General features: G+C 38.6%; 1 pseudogene; it reads left to right on the top strand.

The window, feature by feature from the left end:
* The first annotated feature begins 812 nt into the window (after positions 1-812).
* On the top strand, positions 813-1,410 carry LOC139020462 (ATP synthase subunit d, mitochondrial pseudogene; annotated as a pseudogene).
* The last annotated feature ends 6,623 nt before the right edge of the window (positions 1,411-8,033 follow it).

Here is an 8,033-nt window from a genome sequence, read left to right as displayed (position 1 = left end):
TTATTACATCCCATTTTATAGATTTAAAAAAAAATAGGGGTGGGGGTGGCTAGCTGGTTTGGCTCAGTGGATAGAGAGTCAGCTTGCAGACTCAAGGGTTCCTGCTTTCAATTCCTGTCAAGTGTATATCTCAGGTTGCAGGCTTGATCCCCAACAGGGGGCTTGCAGGAGATAGCCAATCAATGATTCTTTTTCATCATTGATGTTTCTATCTCTTTCTCCCTCTCCCTTCCTCTCTGAAATCAATAAAAAAATATCTAAAAAAAAAAAGAATGGTGGGGAGGGAGGTATAAGAGGATATAGGGGAGATAAATGATGACATAAAACTTGACTTTGGGTGACTAACACACAATACAATATACAGGTGATGTATTATATAGTGCACACCTGAAATCTTTATAATTTTGTTAACCAATGTCATATCAAAAATTTCAATAAATTGTTTAATTTTTTAATAAAACAATAAGTGAAAATATAAAAAGTGAAAAATAATACCTCAGTTAAGATTTAATTGAACTTTCTATTGTAATCAACTTTTCACTGATTCCTGTTTTAGAGCTTTTTAAAACTTATTTATTAAAACTTTGTTCTCACATCCTTTGCCTATATTTACAGGAATTTTTGGTCTTTTAAAAATCTATATGCAGGAGTGCCCTATATGCAAGAAGTCAGTCCTTTGAATAAAAATTTGTCACTGTTTTCCAGTTTTGTCAAATATTTTTTGACTTAGATTATTTTTAAATTAAGATTGTTTTATGGTATGATGTCAAACTTCTCAATCTTTTTTAAAAATATTTTCTGAGACTTGCTCTGTGGACCGTGGGCCGCCGGGGTCGGTGAAGGATCTTAAGATGGCTGGGCGAAAACTTGCTCTAAAAACCATTGACTGGGTAGCTTTTGGGGAGATCATACCCCCTAACCATATATATATATATATACACATTGCTAACACCCTGAAATCCTGGAATGAGACCTCACCTCCAGGTTGGCTACTCTACCTGAGAAACCACCTGCTATCGACTGGGCTTACTACAAGGCCAATGTGGCGAAGGCCGGCTTAGTAGATGACTTTGAGAAGAAGTTTAGTGCCCTGAAGGTTCCTGTGCCAGAAGATAAGTACAGTGCCCTGGTGGATGCTGAAGAAAAAGAAGATGTGAAAAGTTGTGCTGAGTTTGTGTCTCTCTCAAAGACCAGGATTGAGCAATACGAGAAAGAGCTGGAGAAGATGAAGAACATGATTCCATTTGACCAGATGACCATTGAGGATTTGAATGAAGTCTTCCCGGAAACCAAATTAGACAAAAAGAAGTATCCCTACTGGCCTCACAAGCCAATTGAAAGTTTATAAGCTTGAGTCTGAGAAGAAGCTCTGCTCCTTGTATTTTAAACTCTGGACATTAAAAATAATCAGATGGTCAAAAAAAATATATTTTCTGAGATTTTAATCATAGTTAAAAAGATATTGTCATCCAAAAGTTAGTAAAAAATTATCTTTTCTCTAATAACACTATATTGTTTTATATTTCAGTCTTTTATTTAAAATGCACTCTCTAAATTGGCAGGCAGTACTTATTAAATGCATATCTTTTTCCTCCAATGATTTGAGATATTACTCTAAGATATATAAAATATCCACATTAGATTTCAAATACTGACATCCTGTAACAGTTTTTGTAAGTGGTAACATGATATGCATTTCAAATTATTATTTTTGCTTGTTTGCTTTGAAAAATTCAGAATTTTTAATTCAAATTTTGCACAGTGCTATTTAAATTCATGTCATTGCACAGACTTTTATCCCTAAGTATTTGATCTTTCTTCTATGCTATCTTCTGAGAGATTGTTACTGACATATGTGGCAAGAGTATTTTCATATATTAATTTTGTACTATATTACCTCTATAAGTTAGTATATATTTGTATAATTTTTAGTTTATGTTCCTTGATTTTTCTTATTATAAAATCAGATCATAAAGAGCAATAAAATTTTATCCACTTTTTATAGTTTATATACCTCCAGTTTTGTATCTTCTCTAATTGCAGTGTATACCACCCTCAGTACAATGGTAAGTAATTAAACATGTTAGTGGATACTTCTCAATTTCTTTAAATATCAAAAGAGTGAATGAGCATAATTTATGTTAATAAGATAAATCCCTATGTTATAATTTATTTTACTTATCATTGTTAACCACACAGCTATTGAACAAATATATTTTATTAAATGCTTTCTACTATAGAGAATTATTATAAACTTTTGCTAGGTACATAATATATTGACTTATATTATCCATAATCATGATGCATTATTTTCATATTCTGCTTGATTTTAGTTACTATAATTAACACTTAGGCCTTAATATTAAAAAATGAGTTTGGTCTTTGTACTTATATTGGTGCTTTTAAGATTTTTTCTTAAAATACAAAAATAGTAAGTTTCCTTTTAACCAATATTCTAATACTATGTAAATAGAATTGAGATTATCTCACAGAATTTTGTGTCAGAATTCTTGTTAAAATCATATAAGCCAAATATATTTTGAAAGTAATATAAAAAATGGGAATCACTCTATTTAGATTATCTTTCTCTTCTAGAATTAGTTTACATAAGTTACATTTTCTAAAAATAAATTATATCCAGGTTTCCAAATGTATTTATTTGTAGGGGTCTGTGCAAAATGGTTTCTTATGAGATTTTAATTTTATTTTCTGTTTTTTAAATTTATTTCCATTATTGGTTTTGCACATTTATTATTTTCCCATTTTCTCCAGATTTATATTACCTAGTGATTTAGCTATTATATTGGACTAGAGGCCCAGTGCACGAATTTGTGCACCAGTGGGGTCCCTCAGCCTGGCCTGTGGGATCGGGCCAAAATCAGCTCTCCAATATCCCCTGAGGGGTCCTCGATTGCAAAAGGGTGCAGGTCAGGCTGAGGGACCCCACTGGTGCATGATTGGGGCCAGGGAGGGATGCAGGAGGTTGGCCAGCCGGGGAGGGACCTCGGGAGGACTCCAGGGCATGTCCGGCCCATCTCACTGCATCCCGACCGGCCAGACCCCAGCAGCAAGCTAACCTGCCAGTCAGAGCGTCTGCCCCTGGTGGTCAGTGCACATCATAGCGACTGGTTTATTGGTCGACTATCTGCCCCTTGGTTGTCAGTGCACATCATAGCAAGCAGTTGAGCAGCCTTAGCATATCATTAGCATATTATGCTTTGATTGGTTGAACAGATGACTGGACGACTGGACACTTAGCATATTAGGCTTTTATTATATACTACAGGCCCGGTGCATGAAAATTCATGCACTGGAGGGAGGGGTCCCTCAGCCTGGCCTGCCTCCTCTCACAATCCTGGAGCCCTCAGGGGCAGGAGGTGACCCGGCGATCAGGGGAAGGCGACGCTCCATCACACCTCTGCTGCTGCCACTGCCGGCAGCACAAGCCTCAGCCAGCCCTGGTTACCTGAGCCTTGGGTGGCCCTGGGTGGCTGGGCAGCCACCATAAAGGCTTCCCTGCGCCTCCGGCTGGCCCTGGGTGGCTGGGGGGCTGAGGGGACTGGAGAACTCTGGAGGCAGGCACGCGGATTGGTCTGGCCCACTTGGGGGTGGGCCTGGCCTTGCCATGTCCCTGCCGCCCCAGCGGGGCTATGGAGACTGGGCGCTGCCACCTTGTGGCTGTGGGTGCTGCCATCTCTGAGGGAGTGGCAGTCAATTAGCATAGTCCCTCCTTATTGGCTGTGGGCACCACCATCTTTGAGGGTGTGCCAGTCAATTAGCATATTCCCTCTTTATTGGCTGTGGAAACTGCCATCTTTGAGGGCAGTCAATTACCATATTCCCTCTTCAGTCCGCAGGCCGACGCTCTATCCACTGAGCCAAACCGGTCAGGGCAAGCATATTCCCTCTTTATTGGCTGTGGGCGCTGCCATCTTTGCAATGGCATGAGGGTCAATTAGCATAACCCCTCTTTATTAGATAGGAGGATTTGTCCAAGAACCTGATTTTTTACTTGTGTGTTAGAGTTTTTCAAATTCATTTTTTCTACTTTTATTAGTTCTTACTTTCTACTCCCATTTTTCTTCATTTACTAAGTTTTGAATCATGTTTAATTCATTTATTTTGCTTATATCATTTATGAATATATATAATTAATTTTCCTTTGAGAGTTGTTTTAGCTCTATACCTTAGGCATTCTCATATGTACTATTTTTATTACTGTTATAGTCTAGGTAAATTGCACTATCAACTTAGGTTTTATCATAGACTCAATAATTATCTTATTACAGCAATGTTTATCTGTTTATTTAGCTACAAACCCAGATGGTTTAGCTTTTTTCTTCAGATTTTATTTTTAATTTACAGCTTTTTATTTCATTGCATGTATAGATGGTAGGATATTTCTATTTCCCATAATTTTATTTCTAAATAATTGTTTCATTAGGAAATTTTACATGAAAAAGAAAAGATACTGACTGGTGTACCTTATTGATTGATATCAAACAGAAAAACAAGTACCAACTTTGTACAAATTATTTTACTTCTCTTAAATGGCAGAGGTATCAATAGCCTCTTAATTTTACTTAGTTTTAAAGTTCAGTGTTTCTCTTCCCACTGTATTAGTTGTGAAAGAAAGAAGTTTTGACAGAGAAAAGGGAAGAATGAATGGATAACCTATGATGATTACTACTAAGTAATTTTTAAAGATAAGAAATTTTAGGACTGATTTTAGCTCTAGAAGGACTACAACAATATAGACATACCTATGGGCAGCACTGCCTAAGAGGGCTTTGGTATTCTATGTTCTTAATTCTACAAAACTTATCACCTTAATTAAGCCTAATATCAAATTATAGACCATGGGGTTCTGATTAGTCTGGCTTTGGTCATGGTATAGTATCCTAGACAGCTGAGTCCACTGTCTGACAGCTGTAGAATGTAGATCCAAGAACAATCCTATATAATAAAAGCCCAGCAACCAAATGGTGGAACAAACAGAACTGGTTGACCAGTTGCTGTGACGCACACTGACCACCAGGGGGCAAACACTCAACGTAAGAGCTTCCCCTGGTCGTCAGTGCGCTACCACAGTGGGAGTGTTGCTCGGCTGACTGGGATGAGCAGCTGCTCCCGCTGCAAACCCTGGGCTGATGGGCAGGAACTCAGGCTGCAATCATCACCTTTTCACCCCAGGCTCCTCCTGCTCACTCCATGCTGCCTTCTCCAGATGCCTGCAGGCTGTGCAGTGCTGCCACTGGGCTCGCAGAGCTGACCCCAGAGACTGGGAGGCGGGTTCGTGGCCACCATGGGACTGAGGTCTACTCCGCTGCCTCTTGGTGCTATTGTCCCTGGGAAGGCAAGTGCTCTGGCTCCACAGAAGATGCTGGACCAGGGAGCAGCTGCTCAAAGGGTGGGTCCACAGCCACTCAGCAGACCGGATGAGAAGCGCTCCCACAGTGGGATGATCCCCAAAGGCCACACACCCCCCCACCAGTGCACGAATCCCATGCACCGGGCTCTAGTATTAAAGAAATCTCTCAAGGGAGTTCACAGTCACAGCCTAGAGACGCTGCCCAACCAAAGTAGCCAAGACTGAAGTTACTTTGGCTTGGTAAATTATCATCACTTTCCTATTAGTGACTTTAGTTGTTTATGAGTTCTTTATATGAACATCTTATAAGGGTTTCCTCTTTTAGTTTTTAACTAATCAGTAACTTTTATTTTCATTATGAATGTATTCAGCTAAGTGCCTCACAATGTTATTAGTTCAAGGAAAGGGTTCGATGAATGCTGAATTGAATATACCTTTTACATTTTTTAATATATATATACATATATACATATATACACACATATATATATACATATATGTGTGTGTGTGTATGTGTGTGTATATATATATATATACACACACACACATATATATATATATGTATAATTTTTTATTTTAGAGAGAGGGAAACATTGATTAGTTGTCTCCCATAGACTAGAGACCGAACCCTCAACCTGGGCATGTGCCCCAACCAGGAACCAAACTGGTGATCTTTCAGTGCACAGGATGGTGTTCAGCCAACCCAACCAACCGAGCCACAACAGGCAGAGCAAACCTTCACATTTTAAATGGACTTGTTATAGCACCCTCCTATTCAGTGTTGTGATGCCTTTCTAAAGTCCAGGTAGTTTTTGCTTTGTTTCTTGAAAGCATAGCCTATCAAAATATGAAGAAAAGATGAATGCAAGCTTTAATTATTTGTTTCTTTGGAAAGCTCTTTTATCCCCTCTTAGAAGACAAATAGAGTTTCCTGTACCAGAGTCTTGGCTGCAATGCAGCCTGAATTGCATCTGTCTGATAGAGTTAGGTTTAACATCACCTCAGTGTGATTACAGTCCTTTAGGCACATCACATTTCTGCATATATGGCCTTGATTTAGTCTTTCAATTAATCATTCTTCCTTTCTTGTGTTGTCTTTTTGTTGGGAAAGATTTCAATATGTCACAACAGAACAATATCTCCCATTATATTTGAAGCATGAGCAAAGGAAAACAAATACTGACTGTATAGAATTAAGAACAAAGACATGCCAAGCACTAAGTGACTTCCCTGTCTGCAGTTTGTAAATAGTATAATAGTAAGTTATGTTCTTTGGCATTTTTAACTAAAGAAAAGAACAGATGGTAAAGGCTTATTTAAAATTTAAAAAGAGAAAATATTTATTTAAAAGAATTGCACTGCTAAGATGTAATTTATTCCATGTATGGGGGGATGGGGCATGTGTTCACGGAAGCTTGGTCTTAACTAGAATGAGATAATGCTATATAATAAAACCCTAATATGCAAATCGACTGAACGGTGGAATGACCAGTTGTTATGATGTACACTGACCCCCAGGGAGCAGATGCTCAACACAGGAGCTCCCCTTGGGGGTCAGTGTACTCCTACAGGGGGATGCTGCTCAGCCAGAAGCCAGGCTCACAGCTGGTGAGTGTAGCGGCAGTGGCGGAAGCCTCTCCTGCCTCCGCTGTAGGCAAAGGGTAAGGAGCTAGAGGTCCACGCTGCCAGAGTCCTGGACTGCGAGAGGGATATCAGACTGCCAGCAGGCAGACATCCCCCAAGGGATCCCAGACTGGGAAAGGGTGCAGGCCAGGCTGAGGGAGCCACCCCAAGTGCACAAATTTTGTGCACCAGGCCTCTAGCATACTATAAATTGATAGGCTCTCATATAAGTGAATTGCCATTAAGAAATCCACATTGACAGAAAAAAATTCTCCACTGCATTCACCTTATATCATCCTGAAATATTAAGCATAGCATTTTAGACTCAATTATTGTCTTTGGTTTTTACGAAACAATCCATGTAATAATCTGTCAACTAGACATTAATTATTGGATTTATGTTTGAGAGGGGGAAAAAAACAGTCTGATTGCATTTGAAGTCTACAAGGATAAGATATTGAATTTGCCATTCCTCAGTGGAAAAAGAAAAAAAAAATCCTAGACAGTAAGTCAAGTGTTTTGGGAAACAGGTTAAGTTTCTTAGGACATTAGGTACTGTATGGCTGTTTCTTAATTTTCTGTGACAGATGCATTCCTCTTAGATTCCTACTCTGAAAATCGGGTTAAATTAATTGAACATATCTCTGCTATTAAACAGCTCTACAATTGATAGAAATAAAGAAATTGAGATTCAGAAGTATTTCTCTTGTTTAATATCTCTAGACAAGGGGGTCAAAAACTCAAATACCTATAAGAGTATGGGTATGAACAGAAGATACATCTTTCATAATAAATATTTTGTTTTCAGAGTAAATAAGAACAATGATTATCTCTACAAGGAAATAGTCTCTCCTGTTTTTGGACACATTAACTCTTCTAGATTTAGTTTTTCATCTGCATACCTTTGTTAGAGCAGAGAAACAGGGAAATGGTTATTTACTCTAACCATTGACAACACAGTTGACAACATAGTTCACATTCAGTTTTTCTATCAAAGAGACAATAAATCGATAGCACTGTGTTGAACTGTGCAACTGCA

The sequence above is a fragment of the Myotis yumanensis genome, unplaced genomic scaffold (assembly GCF_028538775.1).
Source record: "Myotis yumanensis isolate MYYU_CA2020_CCGP unplaced genomic scaffold, mMyoYum1.0.hap1 SCAF_12, whole genome shotgun sequence".
Lineage (NCBI taxonomy): Eukaryota > Metazoa > Chordata > Mammalia > Chiroptera > Vespertilionidae > Myotis > Myotis yumanensis.
Note: the sequence above shows the minus strand (reverse complement) of the source record. Positions and strands in the feature narration are given on the sequence as shown.